The sequence below is a fragment of the Pseudophryne corroboree genome, chromosome 8 (genome assembly GCF_028390025.1).
Source record: "Pseudophryne corroboree isolate aPseCor3 chromosome 8, aPseCor3.hap2, whole genome shotgun sequence".
NCBI classification, from domain to species: Eukaryota; Metazoa; Chordata; class Amphibia; order Anura; family Myobatrachidae; genus Pseudophryne; species Pseudophryne corroboree.
In genome coordinates this window covers 188246582-188273277 of record NC_086451.1, presented here as the reverse complement: position 1 = coordinate 188273277, position 26696 = coordinate 188246582, and positions in this window count along the sequence as shown.

Sequence of the window (26696 nt, the reverse complement as noted above, 5' to 3'; positions counted from 1 at the left end):
ATTACCATTCAAGAATAAACGACCAATGACCTGTTATACTAGAGGATGCAATATTAAAGACATTGTGGTACACACGGACGTGACAGGCTTTAAAGAGGAAAATGAACGTCCAATGAATCTCCAGGTCAAAACACCTGGGTGCTATAAGTGCCCAAAATGCACCACTTGTTCTTTTATGATGACGGGGTCTTGGTTTAAACACCCACATGAGGACCGCAAGATGTTCATCAATCATGTCCTCACGTGCACTTCCTCCTATATCATTTACATAATAGTATGCCCATGTAATTTGATATACGTGGGCAAATCCATCAGAACAATGAGGGAACGCATGGCTCTACATCGATCTGCCATCAAGAAAGCCATGTTGGGCAAAGTAGCCGATCAACCAGTGGCCAGACATTTTGTCGAATTGGGACACTCTTTAAGCGACCTAAGACACATGGCCATTGATCATATCGAGAAATCAATGAGAGGAGGTGATCGCGAGAACAAATTGCTCCGCCTAGAAGCAAAATGGATCCACAAACTGGGCACCATTAGCCCAGGGGGCCTGAACGAGATAATGCCCTGGAACCTATTCACCCACCAATAACTTTATATCCCAATGTGAATCATATGTTATTACCCTAATAGTTTCAGCACTTATGTAACTGTTCGGGTCCCCCAGGGCCAGCTAACTTTACTGCCAGCCCAGGCGGACCATCTAACGTAGCAGATTGTAGCTTTGTTAGCCACCTTTATGCTGGGTTTATCACAATCTCACACATTTTTCCATCATAGTGTCACATAGGTTCTCCAAACCCAACATGTGCGTCCCCTTCTTTTCTTTCTCTTTTATTCTCTTTTATTATCCTTTCTAGGACCGGGTTCTAGGGATTCTGCACACTCACTTTATCACACTCTACTCTGATCCTTACAGCCACATTACAGGCTTCCCTTGGCATTGGAAAGGTACTATACCACCATTGTTCCAATAGACAGTGGCTTACTTTATTCCGCATTTATGCATTTTCATGGTCTTTCCTAATTTATTTATAAATGTAGCTCCCCCTGAGTAGTAGCTATCCCTAGCCGTCCACTGGGTAGGTTGTTTTAGTGCCTGTAATGTGTCTCTTTTGGTGTAGGGTTCTATACTGGTTTCTCTCATTCTTCAGAGCGCACTACAATCCCCACTAGGCAGTGCGGCAACCACGGAGCACAGGTTGCCATGGCTCCGGGCGGCCGCACGAGGATGACGTCACCTGTCAGCGCCGATTAGCGGTTCCGTTTGGCGCGAGCTACACGAGCACGGAGGGTTTCTTCACTATAAAGGTATGTTCAGTTATGTTATCCACTGTTGTACACCTTGACAAAGGGGCATGTGAGCCCCGAAACGTCAGACTTCTTTATGTGTTGTTCCAATACAATTTTGTGATTTAAAGACGCCGAGTGCCGCTCTTCTTTTCGTCTATGCAAATCTCCTCTGTGATGGCACCGGTGCAGTTATAGTATCTCTATGGGAGTGCCTGTTCTCCTGTTGTCTATATATATATATATATATATATATTTACACATATCACCGCTGCTCTGAAATTATGCAGATTATCTTAATTTTGCTATACTAAACCGATTCCCTTTGTGCTTTTTTCTAACAGACTGTACATTTAACCCATGCATTACTGTTCTTGTATCAGTAATCTGATATTTCCTAGTTGAGCAAAAGAAAGAGTTGGTATCTTGCTGAATCCTTAGTTATCGCTCATTTTGCACTTTACATATTTATAGGCATCGTCATTATTACATAAAATGACGCACTAAATAATTGATAATAAATACAAAAGCGTGTGTCTCTATCCTTCCTTTTCTAACCGGTTAAGAATAGCCATAATATAGTATTAATGGATGTCCTTTTTAATATAGTCATGATATTGTTCAATTGATTGAAAGCATAAGAGCATACATGATTACTCATATGGATTAATTAATATAATCTTGATTAGTATCATGATGATTCTATTCACATATTGTTTTCACATTGCCGGGTTGAGAATAGACAAATGTAAATGTGGACGTCACTGCCAATGTGCATTTAGTCAGCTGATATCCATCTCTACAGTGTTATACCGGTCTCATTTTTTAATGGGAATCGGTGAAATCCGGACCGGCCCAAATTCCGGAACCCCGGACGAGACCCGCTCCCTGCAGCGACCCCTGCCGCTGAGGAGCTTTGTAAGCGTGTTCCCGTCTGGGGGGGCGTGTCACTAACAGGCTGTCAGCGGGGACCGGGGAGACGGGGAGCGAGAGCTTAGAGCCGGCTGGGCTACTGCTCCCGTGAGACTGTCAGCCCTGCACACACAGCGTACGAGCGGACGGGTCCGTGGGCTGCTGTGTGCGGGGAGACATGACAGCGCCTCCTGCCCCGCTGCTGCTGCCGCGGCCGCCCAAGGACAGAGGGAGAGAGGGAGGGGGGAGCAGCACAGGGAGATGCTGGTGCTGTGCTGTATATACAGAATTACAGATCATATATATACCACTTGCTGCATACGGGGAGGGGGGAGCATGTATTGTCTGAAATACAGTGTTAAGGGACGTGTGGTGTTATATATATTAAAAAATAAGAATTTACTCACCGGTAATTCCATTTCTCGTAGTCCGTAGTGGATGCTGGGAACTCCGTAAGGACCGGGTGTGGTTCATCAAATCGACAGTGTCTAGGTCGACAATGTTTAGGTCGACCACTATATGTCGACAGTCACTAGGTCGACATGGATGGAAGGTCGACAGGGTTTCTAGGTCGACATGTGATAGGTCGACAGGTCTAAAGGTCGACATGAGGATTTTTTTTTTTGGGATGTCGTTTTCTTCGTAGAGTGACCGGGATCCCAAATTAGTGCACCGCGTCCCCTCGCATGGCTCGCTTCGCTCGCCATGCTTCGGGCATGGTGCCTTCGCTCCGCTACCGCTTCGCTCGGCACACTTTACCGTTCCAATCGTAGTCCACGTGGATCGTTGAGTTTGAAAAAATAAAAATAAATAAAAAAATGTGAAATACTCATGTCGACCTTTAGACCTACCACATGTCGACCTACTAACCCTGTCGACCTTCCATCCATGTCGACCTAGTGACTGTCGACCTATAGTGGTCGACCTAAACATTGTCGACCTAGACACTGTCGATCTTCAGACCGGATCCCGTAAGGACCATGGGGAATAGACGGGCTCCGCAGGAGACTGGGCACTCTAAAAGAAAGATTAGGTACTATCTGGTGTGCACTGGCTCCTCCCTCTATGACCCTCCTCCAGACCTCAGTTAGGGAAACTGTGCCCGGAAGAGCTGACACAACAAGGAAAGGATTTGGAATCCAGGGTAAGACTCATACCAGCCACACCAATCACACTGTACAACTTGTGATAACCATACCCAGTTAACAGTATGAACAATAACTGAGCCTCATTTAACGGATGGCTCATAACAATAACCCTTTAGTTAAGCAATAACTATATACATGTATTGCAGAGAGTCCGCACTTGGGACGGGCGCCCAGCATCCACTACGGACTACGAGAAATAGAATTACCGGTGAGTAAATTCTTATTTTCTCTGACGTCCTAGTGGATGCTGGGAACTCCGTAAGGACCATGGGGATTATACCAAAGCTCCCAAACGGGCGGGAGAGTGCGAATGACTCTGCAGCACCGAATGAGCAAACTCAAGGTCCTCCTCAGCCAGGGTATCAAACTTGTAGAACTTAGCAAATGTGTTTGAACCCGACCAAGTAGCAGCTCGGCAAAGCTGTAAAGCCGAGACCCCTCGGGCAGCCGCCCAAAAAGAGCCCACCTTCCTTGTGGAGTGGGCTTTCACTGATTTCGGATGCGGCAATCCTGCTGCAGAATGAGCTTGCTGAATCGTGTTACAGATCCAGCGCGCAATAGTTTTGCTTTGAAGCAGGATCACCCAGCTTGTTGGGTGCATGCAGGATAACCAGCGAGTCAGTTTTCCGGACTCCAGCAGTCCTGGCTACATAGATTTTCAAAGCCCTGACTACATCAAGTAACTTGGAGTCCTCCAAGTCCCGAGTAGCCGCAGGCACCACAATAGGTTGGTCCAAATGAAATGCTGATACCACCTTTGGGAGAAATTGGGGACGAGTCCTCAATTCTGCCCTGTCCATATGGAAGATCAGATATGGGCTTTTACATGACAAAGCCGCCAATTCTGACACACGCCTAGCTGAAGCTAAGGCCAACAGCATGACCACCTTCCACGTGAGATACTTTAGCTCCACGGTCTTAAGTGGCTCAAACCAGTGTGATTTCAGGAAATCCAACACAACGTTAAGATCCCAAGGTGCTACTGGAGGCACAAAAGGGGGCTGAATATGCAGTACTCCCTTAACAAACGTCTGAACTTCAGGCAGTGAAGCCAGTTCTTTTTGAAAGAAAATAGATAGGGCCGAAATCTGGACCTTTATGGACCCCAATTTTAGGCCCATAGTCACCCCTGACTGTAGGAAGTGCAGAAATCGACCCAGATGGAATTCCTCTGTTGGGGCCTTCCTGGCCTCACACCAAGCAATATATTTCCGCCATATGCGGTGATAATGCTTTGCTGTCACATCCTTCCTCACTTTTATCAGTGTAGGAATCACTTCATCTGGAACGCCCTTTTCCGTTAGGATCCGGCGTTCAACCGCCATGCCGTCAAACGCAGCCGCGGTAAGTCTTGGAACAGACAGGGCCCCTGCTGAAACAGGTCCTGTCTGAGAGGCAGAGGCCATGGGTCCTCTGAGATCATTTCTTGTAGTTCTGGGTACCAAGTTCTTCTTGGCCAATCCGGAACGACGAGTATAGTTCTTACACCTCTCTTTCTTACTATCCTCAGTACCTTGGGTATGAGAGGAAGAGGAGGGAACACATAAACCGACTGGTACACCCACAGTGTCACTAGTGCGTCCACAGCTATCGCCTGAGGGTCCCTTGACCTGGCGCAATATTTTTTTAGCTTTTTGTTGAGGCGGGACGCCATCATGTCCACTTGTGGCAGTTCCCAACGATTTACAATCTGTGTGAAGACTTCTTGATGAAGTCCCCACTCTCCCGGGTGGAGGTCGTGCCTGCTGAGGAAGTCTGCTTCTCAGTTGTCCACTCCCGGAATGAACACTGCCGACAGTGCTAGCACGTGATTCTCCGCCCATCGAAGAATCCTTGTGGCTTCTGCCATTGCCATCCTGCTTCTTGTGCCGCCCTGGCGGTTTACATGGGCGACCGCCGTGATGTTGTCTGACGGAATCAGTACTGGTTGGTTTTGAAGCAGGGGCTCTGCTTGATTCAGGGCGTTGTAAATGGCCCTTAGTTCCAGTATATTTATGTGTAGTGAAGTCTCCAGACTTGACCACTGTCCTTGGAAGTTTCTTCCCTGAGTGACTGCCCCCCATCCTCGGAGGCTTGCATCCGTGGTCACCAGGACCCAGTCCTGTATGCCGAACCTGCGGCCCTCGAAAAGATGAGCACTCTGCAGCCACCACAGCAGAGACACCCTGGCCCTTGGGGACAGGGTGATAAACCGATGCATCTGAAGATGCGATCCGGACCATTTGTCCAACAGATCCCACTGAAAGATCCTTGCATGGAACCTGCCAAAGGGAATTGCTTCGTAAGAAGCCACCATCTTTCCCAGGACTCGCGTGCAGTGATGCACCGACACCTGTTTTGGTTTCAGGAGGTCCCTGACCAGAGATGACAATTCCTGGGCCTTCTCCACCGGGAGAAATACCTTCTTCTGTTCTGTGTCCAGAATCATGCCCAGGAAAAGCAGACGCGTTGCAGGAATCAGCTGCGACTTTGGGATATTCAGAATCCAGCCGTGCTGTTGCAACACTTCCTTAGAGAGTGCTACGCTGACCAACAACTGCTCTCTGGACCTCGCCTTTATGAGGAGATCGTCCAAGTACGGGATAATTATAACTCCCTTCTTCCGAAGGAGTATCATCATTTCGGCCATTACCTTGGTAAATATTCTCGGTGCCGTGGAGAGACCAAACGGCAACATCTGGAATTGGTAATGACAGTCCTGTACCACAAACCTGAGGTATTCCTGGTGAAGTGGGTAAATGGGGACATGCAAGTAAGCATCCTTGATGTCCAGCGACACCATAAAATCCCCCTCTTCCAGTCTTGCAATAACCGCCCTGAGCGATTCCATTTTGAACTTGAACTTCTTTATATAAGTGTTCAAGGATTTTAAATTCAGAATGGGTCTCACCGCACCGTCCGGTTTCGGTACCACAAACATTGTGGAATAGTATCCCCTTCCCTGTTGAAGGAGGGGGACCTTGATTATCACCTGCTGGAGGTACAGTTTGTGAATTGCCGCCAGTACTACCTCCCTTTCCCTGGGAGCAGCTGGCAAGGCTGATTTGAGGTAACGGCGAGGGGGAGTCGCCTCGAACTCCAGCATGTATCCCTGAGATACAATTTGTACAGCCCAGAGATCCACCTGTGAGCGAACCCACTGGTTGCTGAAGTTTCGGAGACGCGCCCCCACCGCACCTGGCTCCGCCTGTGGAGCCCCAACGTCATGCGGTGGACTTAGTGGGAGCAGGGGAGGATTTTTGTTCCTGGGAACTGGCTGCCTGGTGCAGCTTCTTTCCTCTACCCTTGCCTCTGGCCAGAAAGGATGCGCCTCTGACCCGCTTGCCTTTCTGAGGCCGAAAGGACTGCATTTGATAATACGGTGCTTTCTTAGGCTGTGAGGGAACCTGAGGTAAAAAAGTCGACTTCCCAGCTGTTGCTGTGGATACGAGGTCCAAGAAACCGTCCCCAAACAATTCCTCATACTTATAAGGCAAAACCTCCATGTGTTTTTTAGAATCAGCATCACCTGTCCACTGCCGAGTCCATAATACTCTCCTGGCAGAAATGGACATTGCATTAATTCTAGATGCCAGCAGGCAAATGTCCCTCTGGTCATCCCGCATATATAAGACGACGTCTTTTATATGTTCTAGGGTTAGTAAAATAGTATCCCTGTCGAGGGAATCAATGTTGTCTGACAGGGTATCAGTCCATGCTGCTGCAGCACTACACATCCAGGCTGAAGCAATAGCAGGTCTCAGTACAGTACCAGAGTGTGTATACACAGACTTCAGGATAGCTTCCTGCTTTCTATCCGCAGGCTCCTTTAGGGCGGCCGTATCCTGAGACGGCAGTGCCACCCTTTTAGATAAGCGTGTGAGCGCCTTGTCCACCCTAGGGGATGTTTCCCAACGTAACCTATCCGTTGACGGGAAAGGGTACGCCATCAGTAACCTCTTAGAAATCCCTAGTTTCTTATCAGGGGAACTCCACGCTTCTTCACACAATTCATTTAGTTCATCAGATGGGGGAAAAGTCACTGGCTGCTTTTTCTCCCCAAACATAATACCCATCTTGGTAGTAACCGGGTTAACGTCAGAAATGTGCAATACATCTTTCATTGCAGTAATCATGCATCGGATGGCCTTTGTAGACTGTACATTTGTCTCATCCTCGTCTACACTGGAGTCAGACTCTGTGTCGACATCTGTGTCCACCATCTGAGCTAGCGGGCGTTTTAGAGCCCCTGACGGTTTCAGAGTCGCCTGGGCACGCGCGGGCTGAGACCCCGGCTGTCCCAAGGCTGCTGCGTCATCGAACCTTTTATGTAAGGAGTTGACACTGTCGGTTAAGACCTTCCACATATCCATCCAATCAGGTGTCGGCCCCGTCGGGGGCGACACCACACTTATTTGCCCTTGCTCCCCCTCCACGTAACCCTCCTCATCAAACATGTCGACACAGCCGTACCAACACACCGCACACACACAGGTAATGCTCTGACTGAGGACAGGACCCCACAAAGTCCTTTGGGGAGACAGAGAGAGAGTATGCCAGCACACACCACAGCGCTATATAAAACAGGGATTTACACTATAATAAGTGATTTTTCCCAATAGCTGCTTAATTATCTTATTTGCGCCTAAATTTATGTGCCCCCCCTCTCTTTTTTACCCTTCTTGTATCAGGATACTGCAGGGGAGAGCCTGGGAGCTGCTTCCAGCGGAGCTGTGAAGGGAAAATGGCGCTGGTGTGCTGAGGAAGAAGGCCCCGCCCCCTCAGCGGCGGGCTTCTGTCCCGCATTTTGTGTAACTTAATGGCGGGGGGTTTTACACATATACAGTGCCAGACTGTATTATGTGTTTTTTTATTGCCAAAAGGTATAATAATTGCTGCCCAGGGCGCCCCCAACCCCCCCCAGCGCCCTGCACCCTACAGTGACCGGAGTGTGTGGTGTGCTGTGGGAGCAATGGCGCACAGCTGCGGTGCTGTGCGCTACCTTAATGAAGACAGGAGTCTTCTGCCGCCGATTTCGTCGTGGCTCTGCAAGGGGGACGGCGGCGCGGCTCCGGGAACGGACGATCGAGGTCAGGCCCTGTGTTCGAACCCTCTGGAGCTAATGGTGTCCAGTAGCCTAAGAAGCACAAGTTAGCTGCAAGCAGGTAGGTTTGCTTCTCTCCCCTCAGTCCCACGTAGCAGTGAGTCTGTTGCCAGCAGAAGCTCACTGAAAATAAAAAACCTAACAAATACTTTCTTTTCTAGCAAGCTCAGGAGAGCCCCTAGTGTGCATCCAGCTCGGCCGGGCACAGAAATCTAACTGAGGTCTGGAGGAGGGGCATAGAGGGAGGAGCCAGTGCACACCAGATAGTACCTAATCTTTCTTTTAGAGTGCCCAGTCTCCTGCGGAGCCCGTCTATTCCCCATGGTCCTTACGGAGTTCCCAGCATCCACTAGGACGTCAGAGAAAAGAATTACCCCTTACCCCCATGTTGTTTAGAAGATTTTTATTTATTTATTTTTTTACTTCATCATAGCAAGGGGTTAACAGGATGAGGCTCCTGCTGTCTGCCCTCCCTGTATAGCTATGACTGATCACTGGGCCTTACTCAGAGATTGGCGCAGCCATTGCATTCGCATGCAGCAACCATGTCCATAGGGTCTGCGCACGCCCAGCAGCCATAATGCGCGTGCGCGACCCTTCACCCAGAAGGATGCAATCGCTAGGTGATTGAAGGGTGGCGACGTGGCATTGGGGGAGAGGACATTGGGAAACGCAGGTGTGTCATGGACGTTTTGGGGATAGGTCTATGATGTCACCTGCATTTCCTGCTTATGGAAAAATGGCGGTGGTGCCCCTGTCTACGCAGCCAGGCTGCACAAGCAGGGGTTGGCCTCTAATTGTTGCGTTCACAATTAAATTGCGAACACATTGCAGTTTGGCGCCACTCATGCTGGGCGGCCCCCAGTATGTGAGTCTGTGGTCGCAGATTTAACCGCATGTGAAAAAATTCTGTCTTTCTCCCCTCACATGCCCCACATACCAGCCAGTGGTGTATTGCTGTTGTCCCGGCAGAAAAAAGCACTGATATAGTAGTGCCGGTTCCTGGCTCCCAGCAGCGTTGTGCGTCTACTATAATGAAGACGCAATGCTGCCTGACAAAAGACCCGGGAGAAGGCTGCAATATATTTAGAAATGGAGGCGAGGGGTCCGTGGCAGGGGTACAGGGGTTGGCACTGTAACCAAAAACTGCAGACAGGAGAGGAGGGGGACTATAAAAAAACCCACAAAAGTGTGAGTACTTTCCGGTTGCTGAAATAGGGCGGAGATCACCTTAGATGGCCATTCCGGGTGACGGAAAGGAGCACAGACCACCTTAGATATCCGATCCAGGTGCTGGAATGGGCAGCAGGCCTCCTTAGATAGCAGTTCCGAGTGCAGGAAGGAGGTGCAGAAAACTCAGACCACATTACACAGCCATTGTGGGTGTCGGACCAGGCAGCAGATCACCGTAAATAGCCATTCCGGGTACCGGAATAGGACGCAGGCCACATTAGATAGCCGTTCCGGGTGCCGGACCAGGCAGCAGATCACCGTAGCTAGCATTCCGGGTGCTGGAACGGTGAGCAATCCACATTAGATAGTCGTTCTGGGTGCTGGAACAGGACACAGACCACATTAGATAGCTATTTCATGTACCGGAATGGGGTGCAGGACATCCAGACCACATTACACAGCCATTCTGGGTGCCGGACCAGGCAGCAGATCACCAAATATAGCATTCCGGGTGCCGGAATGAGGAGCAGTCCACCTTAGATAGCCTTTCCGGGTGCCGGAACGGGATGCAGACCACATTAGATAGCTATTTTGTGTACCAGAACGGGGTGCAGGAAATCCAGACCACATGAAACAGCCATTCTGGGTGCCAGACCAGGCAGCAGATCACCGTAGATAGCATTCCGGGTGCCGGAAAGGGGCACAGTCCACCTTAGATAGCCGTTTCGGGTGCCGGAACGGGATGCAGACCATATTAGATAGCTGTTTTGTGTACCGGAACGTGGTGCAGGACATCGAGACCACAAAACACAGCCATTCCGGGTGCCGGACCAGGCAGCAGATCACCGTAGATAGCAATCCGGGTGCCGGAACAAGGCACAGTCCACCTTATATAGTGGGTCCAGGTGCTGAAACGGGACGCAGACCACATTAGATAGCTATTTCGTGTACCGAAACGGGGTGCTGGACATCCAGACCACAAAACAAAGCCATTCCGGGTGCCGAACCAGGCAGCAGATCACCATAGATAGCATTCCAGGTGCCGAAACAGGGCACAGTCCAACTTAGATAGCCGTTCCGGGTGCTGGAATGGGACGCAGACCACATTAGATGACTATTTTGTGTACCGGAACGGGGAGCAGTCCACATTAGATAGTCGTTCTGGGTGCCGGAACAGGACATAGACCGCATTAGATATCTATTTCATGTACCGGAACGGGGTGCAGGACATCCAGACCACATTACACAGCCATTCGGGGTGCCAGACCAGGCAGCAGATCACCAAAGATAGCATTCCGGGTGCCGGAATGAGTAGCAGTCCACCTTAGATAGCCGTTCCGGGTGCCGTAACGGGATGCAGACTACATTAGATAGATATTTTGTGTACCGGAACGTGGTGCAGGACATCCAGACCACATGAAACAGCCATTCTGGGTGCCAGACCAGGCAGCAGATCACCGTATATAGCATTCCGGGTGCCAGAAAGGGGCACAGTCCACCTTAGATAGCCGTTCCGAGTGCCGGAACGGGATGCAGACCATATTAGACAGCTGTTTTGAGTACCGGAACGGGGTGCAGGACATTGAGACCAAAAAACACAGCCATTCCGGGTGCTGGACCAGGCAGCAGATCACCGAAGATAGCAATCCGGGTGCCGGAACAGGGCACAGTCCACCTTAGATAGCCGTCCCGGGTGCTCGAACGGGACGCAGACCACATTAGATGACTATTTTGTGTACCGGAACGGGGTGCAGGACATAAAGACCACATAAAACAGCCATTCTGGGTGCCGGACCAGGCAGCAGATCACCGTAGATAGCATTCCGGGTGCCAAACTGGGCGCTGTCCACCTTAGATAGCCGCTCTGGGTACCGGAACGGGACGCAGACAACATTAGATAGCTATTTGATGTACCGGAACGGGGTGCAGGACATCCAGTCCACATTACACAGCCATTCCGGGTGCCGGACCATGCAGCAGATCACCGTAGATAGCATTTTGGGTGCCGGAACATGGCACAGTCCACCTTAGATAGCCGTTCCGGGTGCCGGAACGGGACGCAGACCACATTAGATAGCTATTTCGTGTACCGAAACGGCGTGCAGGACATCCAGACCACAAAACACAGCCATTCCGGGTGCCGAACCAGGCAGCAGATCACCCTAGATAGCATTCCGGGTGCCAGAACGGGGCACAGTCCACCTTAGATAGTGGTTCCAGGTGCCAGAACGGGATGCAGACCACATTAGATAGCTATTTTGTGTACTGGAACGGGGTGCAGGATATCAAGACCACATTACACAGCCATATCGGGTGCCGGACCAGGCAGCAGATCACCAAAGATAGAATTCTGGGTGCCGGAATGAGGAGCAGTCCACCTTAGATAGCCGTTCTGGGTGCCGGAACGGGACGCAGACCACATTAGATAGCTATTTTGTGTACCGGAACGGGGTGCAGGACATCCAGACCACATAACACAGCCATTCCGGGTGCCGAACCAGGCAGCAGATCACCCTAGATAGCATTCCGGGTGCCAGAACGGGGCACAGTCCACCTTAGATAGTGGTTCCAGGTGCCAGAACGGGATGCAGACCACATTAGATAGCTATTTTGTGTACTGGAACGGGGTGCAGGATATCAAGACCACATTACACAGCCATATCGGGTGCCGGACCAGGCAGCAGATCAACAAAGATAGAATTCTGGGTGCCGGAATGAGGAGCAGTCCACCTTAGATAGCCGTTCAGGGTGCCGGAACGGGACGCAGACCACATTAGATAGCTATTTTGTGTACCGGAATGGGGTGCAGGACATCCAGACCACATTACACAGCCATTTCGGGTGCTGGACCAGGCAGCAGATCACCCTAGATAGCATTCCAGGTACCGGAACGGGGCACAGTCCACCTTAGATAGTGGTTCCAGGTGCCAGAACGGGATGCAGACCACATTAGATAGCTATTTTGTGTACCGGAACGGGATGCAGGACATCCAGACCACATTACACAGCCATTCCGGGTGCCGGACCAGGCAGCAGATTACCAAAGATAGTATTCTGGGTGCCGGAATGAGGAGCAGTCCACCTTAGATAGTCGTGTCGGGTGCCGGAACGGGACGCAGACCACATTAGATATCTATTTTGTGTACCGGAACGGGGTGCAGGACATCCAGACCACATGAAACAGCCATTCCGGGTGCCGGACCAGGCAGCAGATCATCGTATATAGCATTCCGGGTGCCGGAAAGGGGCACAGTCCACCTTAGATAGCTGTTCCGGGTGCCGGAATGGGATGCAGACCATATTAGATAGCTGTTTTGTGTACCGGAACGGGGTGCAGGACATCGAGACCACAAAACACAACCATTCCGGGGGCCGGACCAGGCAGCAGATCACCGTAGATAGCACTCCGGGTGCCGGAACAGGGCACAGTCCTCCTTATATAGCCGTTCTGGGTGCCAGAACGGGACGCAGACCACATTAGATAGCTATTTTGTGTACCGGAACGGGGTGCAGGACATCCAGACCACATTACACAGCCATTCCGGGTGGCGGACCAGGCAGCAAATCACCCTAGATAGCATTACGGGTGCAGGAACGGGGCACAGTCCATCTTAGATAGTGGTTCCAGGTGCCGGAACGGGATGCAGACCACATTAGATAGCTATTTTGTGTACCGGAACGGGGTGCAGGACATCCAGACCACAATACATAGCCATTCTGGGTACCGGACCAGGCAGCAGATCACTGTAGATAGCATTCCGGGTGCCGGAACAGGGCACAGTCCACCTTAGATAGCTGTTCCGGGTGCTGGAACGGGATGCAGACCACATTAGATGACTATTTTGTGTACCGTAACGGGGTGCAGGACATCAAGACCACATTAAACAGCCATTCTGGGTGCTGGACCATGCAGCAGATCACCGTAGATAGCATTTTGGGTGCCGGAACAGGGCACAGTCCACCTTAGATAGTGGTTCCAGGTGCCAGAACGGGATGCAGACCACATTAGTTAGCTATTTTGTGTACCGGAACGGGGTGCAGGACATCCAGACCACAATACATAGCCATTCTGGGTACCGGACCAGGCAGCAGATCACTGTAGATAGCATTCCGGGTGCCGGAACAGGGCACAGTCCACCTTAGATAGCTGTTCCGGGTGCTGGAACGGGATGCAGACCACATTAGATGACTATTTTGTGTACCGTAACGGGGTGCAGGACATCAAGACCACATTAAACAGCCATTCTGGGTGCTGGACCATGCAGCAGATCACCGTAGATAGCATTTTGGGTGCCGGAACAGGGCACAGTCCACCTTAGATAGTGGTTCCAGGTGCCAGAACGGGATGCAGACCACATTAGTTAGCTATTTTGTGTACCGGAACGGGGTGCAGGACATCCAGACTACATTACACAGCCATTCTGGGTGCCGGGCCAGGCAGCAGATCACCAAAGATAGCATTCTTGGTGCCGGAATGAGGAGCAGTCCACCTTAGATAGCCGGAACGGGTGCCGGAACGGGATGCAGACCACATTAGATAGCTATTTTGTGTACCAGAACGGGGTGCATGACATCCAGACCACATTACACAGCCATTTTGGGTGCCGGACCAGGCAGCAGATCACCCTAGATAGCATTCCGGGTGCAGGAACAGGGCGCAGTCCACCTTAGATAGCCGTTCCGGGTGCCGAAACGGGACGCAGACCACATTAGATAGCTATTTTGTGTACCGGAACAGGGTGCAGGACATCCAGTCCACATTATACAGCCATTTCGGGCGCCAGACCAGGCAGCAGATCACCCTACATAGCATTCCGGGTGTCGGAACGGGGCACAGTCCACCTTAGATAGTGGTTCCAGGTGCCAGAACGGGATGCAGACCACATTAGATAGATATTTTGTGTGCCGTCACGGGGTGCAGGACATCCAGACCACATGAAACAGCCATTCCGGGTGCCGGACCAGGCAGCAGATCACCAAAGATAGCATTCTGGGTGCCGGAATGAGGAGCAGTCAACCTTAGATAGCCGTTCTGGGTGCCGGAACGGGATGCAGACCACATTAGATAGCTATTTTGTGTTCCGGAACGGGGTGACAGGACATCCAGACCACATTACACAGCCATTTCGGGTGCCGGACCAGGCAGCAGATCACCCTAGATAGCATTCCGGGTGCCGACACAGGGCGCAGTCCACCTTAGATAGCCGTTCCGGGTGCCGGAACGGGACGCAGACCACATTATATAGCTATTTCGTGTACCGGAACAAGGTTCATGATGTCAAAGTCAAAAAATATCATGATGCAAATGCCTTGTACTAACCCCTCATGCACCCACTCCCCCGTGCGTACACATCCCCGCAGGTTGCGTAGGGGACGCACCAGCGTCTCGAGCGCATAAGATGTGTATTTACGGCAGAGTTTGTGAGCGTGTAGCGTGCGACTCGATCGTAGCATATTTAACCTAAATAGTGCATATTGTAGATAATATTCTTCTAGACCATGTCAGCCAGTATGATTAGTTTAAACTGTTCCTGGACAGAGAGATTCTTCTTTGCATGATAGGAAGGGTCAGATAAAGGTTGAAAGGTGGTGTCTAGTATCCAGCTGTAGGGTATTTTAAGGGTAATATTTCTATGATAGTTAGGAAAGATTTGCATGTTCCTGCGCATAGTTATGCGCAGAAGTAGAAAATAGATATAAAATTGTATTTAAAATATATTACGAATGGGGAGAGGATGAGAATGGAATTCACACATAAATTTCCCACAGACTGAGATACAATGGCCTTATTTACACTAAGCTTTGAGATTCTATGAAGAGGGCATACACCTTTGTTTATGAATAGGGCCAGGTTTCTCTCCAGAATAATGAGTGCTGAGTTGCCATTGTCTCAACTGAAAGAGACATAAACAAGGGTGAACAATATCTAGGAACAGAGTTTGTTTGGAAGATCCGAAACAATAGCTTTCCACAACATAACCAGACAGAGAGGAATTTAGAATACTAACAAGTCTTAGCCATCGCCCACTTCTTGAATTAACCAATGATCCCCGATGCAGGACATGTCCCACCCCCTAACCAATGGAAAAAGAGCACACAGTGTTTATTGTATTATGTCTTGAGCTAGTGAATAAATAGATCTTGCAGCAGGCTTTGACACACAAGACTCTGAAGGCTTTCTCCCTGATAGCTGAGGACTGAATTCAGGTTGTGCCGGCGAAACATTCTCACATATGTATATTTCTCTGTAGCCATTTTGTTATCCATTCTGTTCGCCATTTATGTTCTCATTTGTTTACTCTTGTTTGCGATTGTTCGCTATTTCTCTGTTATTGTGTTAGATTTTGATGTTAGTTTGTAGTGTATAACTTGTATTGTGTTTTCCCCCTTTTCTCTAAACAATCCACGGCAGCGTTAGAACTGCTGCGGTTTTAAATCCAAACCAGGTCTTGTGTTTTCACTATTTACTGCAAAAGGGCTTTTCTGAGCGACTCAATCGCTCAAACAGCATAACATTGTTTAAAAGGTTCTAATCATTACATCATCACAGTACTTGGATATTAGTTTTAGAGTGTAAGTATATTCTTACTGTGTTTAAGGTTTAAAAGGTTATCGACTGTGTGTGCGCTCACTGTGTGTATTCCATACACTCAGCGCAGCAAGTGTACGCCAAGTGCGTACCACATACGGTACTCCGTATGCAAATAGCGTGCAAAGTGCGTAGCATGTGCATGTGGTCTAGCGGCCATAACGGCTCCACGGTATTAGTACATAGCTTTATGTTTAAAGGTAATATTTGACATTATCAATTGGGGAGCATCGTCCGGTCTTCCTCATATCCGCAACCTAGCAGGACAAGGCAGACTTTATCTATCAGCAAAGGGAGGGAAGGTATGAAGGTATCCCCTGTTAACCCTTTCATGGTCAGGTGGATACTTTGGTGCTGATTAGATAAGCGTCTGCTCCGCTTGGTTTGTAGGGATGCTGGTGGGATCCGGGATCCGGAAGGTAAGAACGCAAAGCTATTTTTAAAGTCTGTGAATTTCTGAATACAAGCATACACCTGTACTCTGCATATCTGATTATATTGTTGCAAAACAAGGTTCAAATGAGTCATATTGTGTTTGATTCAGATTGGATTGCTTATCTGTTTAAGTAGGTTTAAAAGTATATTTAAAAGTTGTTGCAAAAGCCTTGATATAGTGTTGCTTTTTTTTTAAAACTCAGGCCTAAAAATAACTTCAGGGGCTTGCATGGTGATTTTTTTTGTGACAAAGGAAGCCGCATGGTCTGTCCTCCATTTTGTGTAACCCTCATGGATGTGGAAGGGGGAGGAGCAGCGGCCATTTTGGGATGATCAATTTTTTTCCCTCTCTCTCTTAAAGGCTGATTTTCAGTCTGCTCAGGAATAATCAGCCGTCTTTGGTCAAAAAGAAATCACCATTTATGAATTACCAATGCATTTATTTAACCCATGCCATAGTCAATTACAAATAGATTCAGATGGGGCTTAATAAAAGTTAATAGTAAGATGAATATTTGATGTAAGAACCACATACAGATAAACAAAGTTTTTTTTCCCTCTCTTTACCTCTAGGATTCAGTTAAACTCTGCTTGTTGTAAAATAGCCATTGAAATGCAAATTAACCTGTGTGGCTGCTTTTTCCTGGCAGTGAAAAAAACCACCTTCACAGACAGTCAAAAGCACATTCATATGCAAATTAGAAGGACTTAATGAGTAAATGAGTCTCAGGAGACTAGTGAATGTTACATAGATATAATATTATAATTAATATAATGTATGTTCTGCAAGATAGCTATCCAATATGAATCATACTATTGGAAGCATTGATTAGTAGATTAATTTAGACCTGTATCTTGTGTATTCCGCATATCTACCTTCTTGTGTGCCATTAGCATTGATCACGTGCTGAGAAAATGTGTTGCTATTTAATTAAAAGTAAAACTAATACTTAAGGGAGTAATTGTAAAACACGCACACAGCCTGACCCCAGTTATAAAGGTTTATACAGGAGATACAGGTGGTCATTCCGAGTTGTTCGCTCTGTATTTTTTTCTCGCAATGGAGCGATTAGTCGCTAATGCGCATGCGCAATGTCCGCAGTGCGACTGCGCCAAGTAAATTTGCTATGCAGTTAGGTATTTTACTCACGGCATTACGAGTTTTTTTCTTCGTTCTGGTGATCGTAATGTGATTGACAGGAAGTGGGTGTTTCTGGGCGGAAACAGGCCGTTTTATGGGTGTGTGCAAAAAAACGCTACAGTTTCTGGGAAAAACGCAGGAGTGGCTAAAGAAACGGAGGAGTGTCTGGGCGAACGCTGGGTGTGTTTGTGATGTCAAACCAGGAACGACAAGCACTGAACTGATCGCAGATGCCGAGTAAGTCTGGAGCTACTCAGAAACTGCTAAGAAGTGTCTATTCGCAATTTTGCTAATCTTTCGTTCGCAATTTTGATAAGCTAAGATTCACTCCCAGTAGGCGGCGGCTTAGCGTGTGCAAAGCTGCTAAAAGCAGCTTGCGAGCGAACAACTCGGAATGAGGGCCACTGTGTGGTGCTTGGTAAGTGATTATAGTTAAATATCGTTTACATTTATAGAAGCGTGTTATTTGTGTTACTGCGGATGTATCCGGCCTGTGTACACGTGTCTCTGACCGCGTGCGAAACTGCGTACGCAACGCAAAGGCCTACACACGTGGCGTATATTACGCAACGTGCGTGCAGATACGCCCACAAAATACAAATCACACGATAACATTGTTTTAGTCCACGCGATAATAACACAAATTTGTTCAGTTTCCAAAATTTTAGTTTAAAAGATCATCCTCTTGTTGCATCACCTCTGGGATTAGCCTGTTTTACCTGAATGAAAGTAATTTTCTGTACAGAAAAATCAAAGTGTATATGAAGTGAACGAGCGTGTGTATGCAAATAAAGGTTTTGTGAACCCCGGAATTCGAGATCTCGTCGAAGGACACCCGTGAAGTGAACACATGGTGGCGTGGGAGTGGCCTTCCTCACGTTAACATTGTATAAGGTAAAAGGAGCAATTAGTATTACAGCAGACCAAAAGGTCAGCGAAAGTCAGAAATTCGTTTTAGGTAAGTAATGAAGTTCTGAAAACCCTGACTTGAGAAAGGTCAGAGGTAGTGAGCACAGCCCCGGGGGTTGGCGCAGTACCCATATAGGCCCTTTTTGAGAATACGCTCCGGCTGAGGTTTCGCAGCCTAAACAATCGATTCCGCTGGTCGTTCAGCGGATAAGTAATAGTTACTTATACACAGTGCGACTGTACCACATGTAATTGTGTGCATTAGTTGGTTACCTTGATACCCATTACGCAATTTGCGTACACTTTGCGGGATCATAAACGCTATTTGTACACTGTGACGTGATTTGTGTAGGTTTTTTTTAATTTTAAGGGAGTTTCGCTGTTCACTCAGGAATTCTCCAGCAACTGATATTTACTGGGAAGGGTAGCATACTCCCACACGCTCCCAGTAAATAGAGGTTACACAGGGGCCCTGGGTTGGGTATGCCAGCACTGAGGACGGTGTGTGGGTGTATTGGCCGACGTGGGCGAAAGTGAGAGCACTTGTTGAACTGGGTTCACTACGGCTGGCCGGCGGTCGGGCTCCCGGCGACCAGCATCCCGGCGCCGGGAGCCCGACCGCCGGCTTACCGACAGCGTGGCGAGCGCAAATGAGCCCCTTGCGGGCTCGCTGCGCTCGCCATGCTACGGGCACGGTGGCGCGCTACGCGCACCACACTATTTTATTCTCCCTCTATGGGGGTCGTGGACCCCCACGAGGGAAAATAAGTGTCGGTATGCCGGCTGTCGGGCTCCCGGCGCCGGTATACTGAGCGCCGGGAGCCCGACCGCCGGCATACAGAAGACTACCCGTTGAACTTTCACCGTTGCCTTACCTCTGGGAACTTGTTTTTTGTAGGAATTCACTGAGAAGGCAATACCTGCAAAGAATGGGGGCCAGTTGCTCAAGTAAGGGATGATCAACCAAGGTTCAGCTTGATATAGTTCCGCGGCCAGTAGGGTCGGCAAGGTATATAATGTAAAAAAGAAAAATTGTGGCAGAGATCAGTTAGAATAGGTGCACTCTACCCCCTTAATAAATCTATTCTATGATGTTTTCACTTTAATTTCAATTTTATTAGTGTTTTTTATCACAAACAAAAGATACCAATACCCACATGGAATATCATCCTTTATTCAAATTATCCCATATAGTATCATAATGGCCTGAATATTAAGCCACACTAAGCGAAATATTAAATTTTTTTTTATAGAAATAGAAAAACGTGCAAAGAAAAAATGTTTATTAGACAGATTTCTGTCTTGTGTGAAAATGAGAATAAAACAAAATTATTAAAACCAAATCGTGTGCCGCCTATTATGTCTTATATACTTGATATCACTCTTATGATGAGTGTAATTATTCTAAGCTCCAATCGTTTGTATATATGCACCTGATAAATATCAGTGTGCTGCTCTAGTGTTAAACTTTATCTGAGCATGATATTTATTCCCAATGTACCACACTTGAATTGCATATGGCAGTGTAGAAAGAGTAAATGTGAAATTACACACTTTTGTCCGGGTTTAAATGTTGATACTGTGTCTGCTAATATTTATTCACAAGCAGTATTCTGTTTCAACCTCCCATTACTTTATCTACTGTTGACACTGTATCAACTCGTGTTGAAGAAGCTCTAACAAAGAGCGAAATGCGCATTTGTTTAGCCGTGCGCCGCCAATGTTTATGCACTGTTTTCTAAGCTCCTAATTCATTTATCCATGTACCGTACACTAATGTGATAGCCTTGTATTTTAAGGAGAAATATATATTCTAAAGAAGTGTTATCTTGAGATTGTTTAGCATCATGACATGTGACCAGAGGAGGAGGGCAGGAGGAATATTTAATTATATTTAGGCTGTCAGAAATTAAAAAGCTTTCTGTCAATAACTCTTGCCAAACATATAACTAATTATGTGAGCATGTTAATTGGTGGGCTTTATATATATAAAAAAAGCGAACCTACCTCTATATTAACCGTATAATCACAGATATAGGTTGGCAGCAGGGCCGGTTCCGGGGCGTCTGACGGCCCGGGCGGCATTAGGGGGCGTGGCTTCATACAGGGGGCGTGGTTATTTACGCCCCCTGTACAGACTGGAATGATGCGCGGTGCGCGATGACGTCATCGCGCACCGCACATCAAAGGTCCTCTCCACGAAGGGAAACTAGACGCGTAGCGTCTAGTTCCCTTCGTGGAGAGGACCTTGGCTGTGCGGTGCGCGATGATGTCATCGCGCACTGCACAGTAAAGGACCTCTCCACGAAGGGAAACTAGACGCGTACGCGTCTAGTTTCCCTTCCCAGCGGCCAGCGGCAGCAGGGGGACAGCGGGGGCCGGGGGGCACACACTGCATCAGCGGATCTTGCCCTGGTGCAGCGCCCTCCGGATGGCGCCCTGCGCCCTCCGGAAGGCAGCGCCCCAGGCAAAAGTCCTGCTTGCCCGTGGCAAGATCCGCTACTGATTAGCAGACACAGTATCAACATTTAAACCCGGACAAAAGTGTGACATTTCATATTTATTCTCTCTACACTGCCATATGCAATTCAAGTGCGGTACATTGGGAATAAATATTATGCTCAGATAAAGTTTAACACTAGAACAGCACACTGATATTTATCAGGTGCATATATACAAACGATTGGAGCTTAGAATAATTACACTCATCATAAGAGTGATATCAAGTTTATAAGACATAATAGGCGGCACACGATTTGGTTTTAAGAATTTTGTTTTATTCTCATTTTCACACAAGACAGAAATCTGTCTAATAAACATTTTTTCTTTGCACATTTTTCTATTTCTATAAAAAAAAAATTAATATTTTGCTTAGTGTGGCCTAATATTCAGGCCATTATGATACTATATGGGATAATATGAATAAAGGATGATATTCCATGTGGGTATTGGTATCTTATGTTTGTGATAAAAAACACTAATAAAATTGAAATTAAAGTGAAAACATCATAGAATAGATTCATTAAGGGGGTAGAGTGCACCTATTCTAACTGATCTCTGCCACATTTTTTCTTTTTTGCATATACTTTTAGATCAGTAGGTAGCACCAGCGTCAACATTATTTGAACATTTAATGTAAATCTAACGCTTAACCCCTTGCATTGACATTTATATATTTACTAGTAGTTCTGGTGCGGGATTCTCTCTTTCGAAGGTATATAATGTGTGAAAAATATGGATCACACGCAGAGGTTTTGTGCAATGAGTGGGAACGTATGACTGTGAACAATGGGGAACAGTTCCCTAGGGTAGGCAGTTTTAATCCTGAGGTTTTGCAAAATTTAAGGAGAAGGATATGTCTGATAAAATCAGGAAAGCAATGGATTAGACATTATGATTATTTACAGTTATGGCAACAGGAAGGTGAGATACAAAGGGGATTAGCTCAAGCAGCTGGTTCCAACCCTAGCAGGAAACTGATGGCAACTGGAGAAACAATGGCTACAGAGAATGGCATACTGGGATATGATGATAATAGTGCACTTATTAAATGTATTCATGATGATAATAGTAAACGGAATAAATGTGTTAATGACGATAGGAGTAAAACTGATAAATGTACAAATTCTAACCCGTGCAAGTTGCACCCCATGTTAAACTTCCCTCAGGATTACAAGCAAGAAAGTGAGCCCAGCACGATGTCTGCACTTTTTCCAGCAGCCACCATACAAGACACCCAGGTGAGCACGGCCCAATCGGTAAAGGCAGTAGTAAAGCCCCCTAACGGAGGGTCAGGTGAGGTCGTGTCCACAGGTAAGTACGGTATTGTATGTTAAGCACAGACAATTGCACCTCACATTGTAGAGTCAACACAAGATGATGTAGTTGAACTTAATCCTGTCAGGGTGATCGCAGTCCCAAATGGAAAGACTGACGCTCTGGGAGTGCATTGCCCCTGGTCCCGGACAGAATTAAGGACAATTATGTCTGAATTTCCTGATCCCAGGAATGATCTAGCCGCATGCCAAAGGTTTATTAAAGAACCAGGGAAGCACAGGGAGAGCGGTTGATGGTGATGAGCATCCAAGCACTAGAAGAGGCATCAAATCGACCAAAACCCCCAGCCCCTGGCACATGGAGGAAGCCAAGGGTTTGTTATCTGTGTAAAAGGGAAGGGCATTATGCCAGCAACTGTAACAGCACACATAAAGTCAGACCTCCTAGACAAGAACACGAGCAAAGTTATGACACACTGTATGACACACGTAATTGTGGATGTAAGCCTGAGGTTACAGTCGATGTAATTGGTAGGTCATTCCTTGTAGACACAAGGGCGGCAGGGTAAACTCTGTGATTTATCTATAAATATTTCCTTTTCATCTTTGACATTCACCAGCAGAACTACGGCTCAAACGTCACATGTCTACTTGGTCTTTTCAGAGGTCTACCCAACCCCAGTATATCTTACCAGCATCATTGTGCCTGGCCACGCACAGAGGGTGGAGAGCGGAAATACTGGTGGGGGAGACTGTGCAGGGATACCGATGGACATGTTGGTGTGACAGCCTGATGGTGAACGGAAATCTGACAATTTTTCTCTTTTTTCTATTGCTCTCTCTCTCTCTTTGTTCTTTCATGTTTTACGGATGGTATGTCACACAACAGTTAGACAAATGGTAATGCAAGATTTATGCTCCTTACAGAAAGGTCGCTGATTCAGAAAGAATATCGTATCACTGGAGTGTTCGTTTTGGGAAGACTGAGAGGCAGCACTGTTGAGACGGCATCTGAGCAAGAAGAAGAACAACAAGACGAGAGGACAATTATCGTAACAATTTTCTTTCCCTTCAATTATTTTCTGTACCCCCATTACACTCTTTCTTTCTCCTCCTGTAAGATGGACTTGCCCCAAGAGACTGCATTACGTGTTTTCCTGTTGACCCTGTTGTTGACCAGAGCAGTCTGTTTCGGTGAGAGTACCAGAGCGGTCGAGAAAGGATCTGAAATGGGTTCTGATGACAAGGATGGATTCGTAGAATTCCAAGAGCAACACAATCACCGAGTAAAGGCGAGTATCAGAAAACGATCTGGTAGCCATGACACTAAGAGACATTGTGAAGGATTGTTAGCTGAAGAGAATTGTATCTGTAGGAATTGTGAAAACATTGTTGAGGACGGGTGCATCCAGAGATGTCAGTCCAGCCTTAATATCAACATGGGCCGTCAACCATTGAGTGACTATCACTCACTAGTGGGTAAGGTTTTAAACCAATCGGAATGCTGGGTGTGCTTACAAGTACCTCAAGGTCATAGAAAGTCAGGACTAGTGTCATACTCTTTAACAATAGATTAGGTACTTGAATTAAGAGGTGGGAGACCGGTGGACAAGAAATGTAATATTTCTAGGCCTCCTAGTTTGAAGCTCCACCAATATCATGTGGATAGGTCCTTAATATGTTTTAACATTTCCAATCCCCGAAAGCCGGGAAATTGGGAAGTGACATGGAACAACCAAACCATGACATTTTCACACAGAGCCAGTAGAATGCCCATAAACTCAGAACTTATACGCCAAATAGCCAACGGTGGGAGATATTTTCAGTATAGGTACACTCTAGGAAGTAGGACCATGCGAGTTGGAGAAGTATCACCAGGATACTGTGCGCATATCATACAGCCTTATACGTGTACTAGACAAATGAGAGAGTTAGGGATAGGATTTTTCACCTGGAAGGTTTGTAATATGATGATGTCATATTCTGTCCCATATGTCCTCCCCGATGATGCATATTTCATATGTGGGAGGAAGGCGTATAAGTGGCTTGCCCCAAACTCAGAGGGATTGTGTTACATTGGAAGAGTGTTGCCGGAAGTAATGACCATTACCCATGATAAAATGAAAGACGTTCGCCGCAATGCTCAAGCTCCTTACACTCACACTCACTACGAACACATTCTAAAGAGACACCTTATAGATAGGACAGAGCATGCAGCCTCTGATTTGATCCACGAATCCACCGGGATTCAATTCCTACTCGCGCTAGATATCACCTGTACCGCCAGAGGAGTTATAAATTTTAGGTATATTACCGTGCTAGCAAACCTGATAGACAATATCACCGAGATGTATGATGACACCTTTATGTATACTGGGAGAGAATTGCAAGCTTATAAAACGGAACTGATCCAGCACAGGATGGTTCTAAATTACATCACAGCGGTGACAGGCGGGTATTGTGTCACCCTAGCAACTCAGTATGGTGTGAAGTGCTGTACTTATATCACAAAAAGCACTGAGGACCCACCAGAGGTCATAGATCAAAAGATGGACGATATCTTACAATTGAAGTGGGAGTTCCGAAGGAAACACAACCTTACCCTTGCTGCTGTGGGTAATGAACTGACCGGCTGGGTTTCATGGTTGAACCCACGCAATTGGTTCTCAGGTTTAGGAGAATGGGCTCAAAATGTTATCGTTACTGTAGGGAAATTTCTCTTATGTATCCTAGGAGTTGTCATAATGATTGGTTTGATATTTAGATGTGTTCGGATTTTAATGAATTGCAAGCGCAGTACCAAATGGATTAGTTTGAGGAGCGAGGGCATTGTTACAACAACTGGTTTAATTTATGACCCATCAATCGAGACAATGCTGTGATAAGACGTGATCCACGGTCCGTTTCTTCCACCCGTTTCTCCTTTGTTTTTCTCCAAGGTAAAAAGACATCCACTCGGAAGAAGATTTTGATGACCCCTTATACAGACCATTGATGAAATTTTTCACAGACATTTGATGAACTTTTAGAGACTTTAACTTTCTATGGACACTTGAAAAACTTTGCTTGCCACTTACAGCAAAGATACAACAGCCCGGAGAAGACATCAACAAGACATCAACAAGACTTCAACAAGACATCCAAGGACAATCACATACAATATCATAAGAATGCATTTATAACACATGTTTCTTATCTTCATCTCTACGATCTTCAGGTAGTGACACACATAGTCAACAGGTGATATAAACACATATATTAGCACTCACATATTTTTCCCCCTTCATGTATCATCAATTAATGTGCACCCCATTTGTTGGAACTAAAAGCTGAAAAGAGCTCAGTAGAGTTTGTTAGCCCACTTACAGACCCTTAATACGGGATAAGAAGGATTCAATGCATACTTCGCAATACCTCGAAGCTTATTTTAGAACAGGTACGGCATGATGATACATGACCCCTCAGACATGAACTTCATACACACATGCTTTTACTATCCCACTAGGTCATACATTTCCCACCTTCTCCTCTCCTCCCTACACCCAATCATATATAGGTATTTTACGGTATTATATCTTTTTCTGCTTAGTTGTTTAGATAAGTGGCAGTTATTGTTGACTGCCAAAGGGTGGACTGTCACAGTCGAAAAATATCATGATGCAAATGCCTTGTACTAACCCCTCATGCACCCACTCCCCCGTGCGTACACATCCCCGCAGGTTGCGTAGGGGACGCACCAGCGTCTCGTGCGCATAAGATGTGTATTTACGGCGAAGATTGTGAGCGTGAAGCGTGCGACTCGATCGTAGCATATTTAACCTAAATAGTGCATATTGTAGATAATATTCCCCTAGACCATGTCAGCCAGTATGATTAGTTTAAACTGTTCCTGGACAGAGAGATTCTTCTTTGCATGATAGGAAGGGTCAGATAAAGGTTGAATGGTGGTGTCTAGTATCTAACTGTAGGGTATTTTAAGGGTAATATTCCTATGATAGTTAGGAAAGATTCGCATGTTCCTGCGCATAGTTATGCGCAGAAGTAGAAAATAGATATAAAATTGTATTTAAAATATATTACGAATGGGGAGAGGATGAGAATGGAATTCACACATAAATTTCCCACAGACTGAGATACAATGGCCTTATTTACACTAAGCTTTGAGATTCTATGAAGAGGGCATACACCTTTGATTATGAATAGGGCCAGGTTTCTCTCCAGAATAATGAGTGCTGAG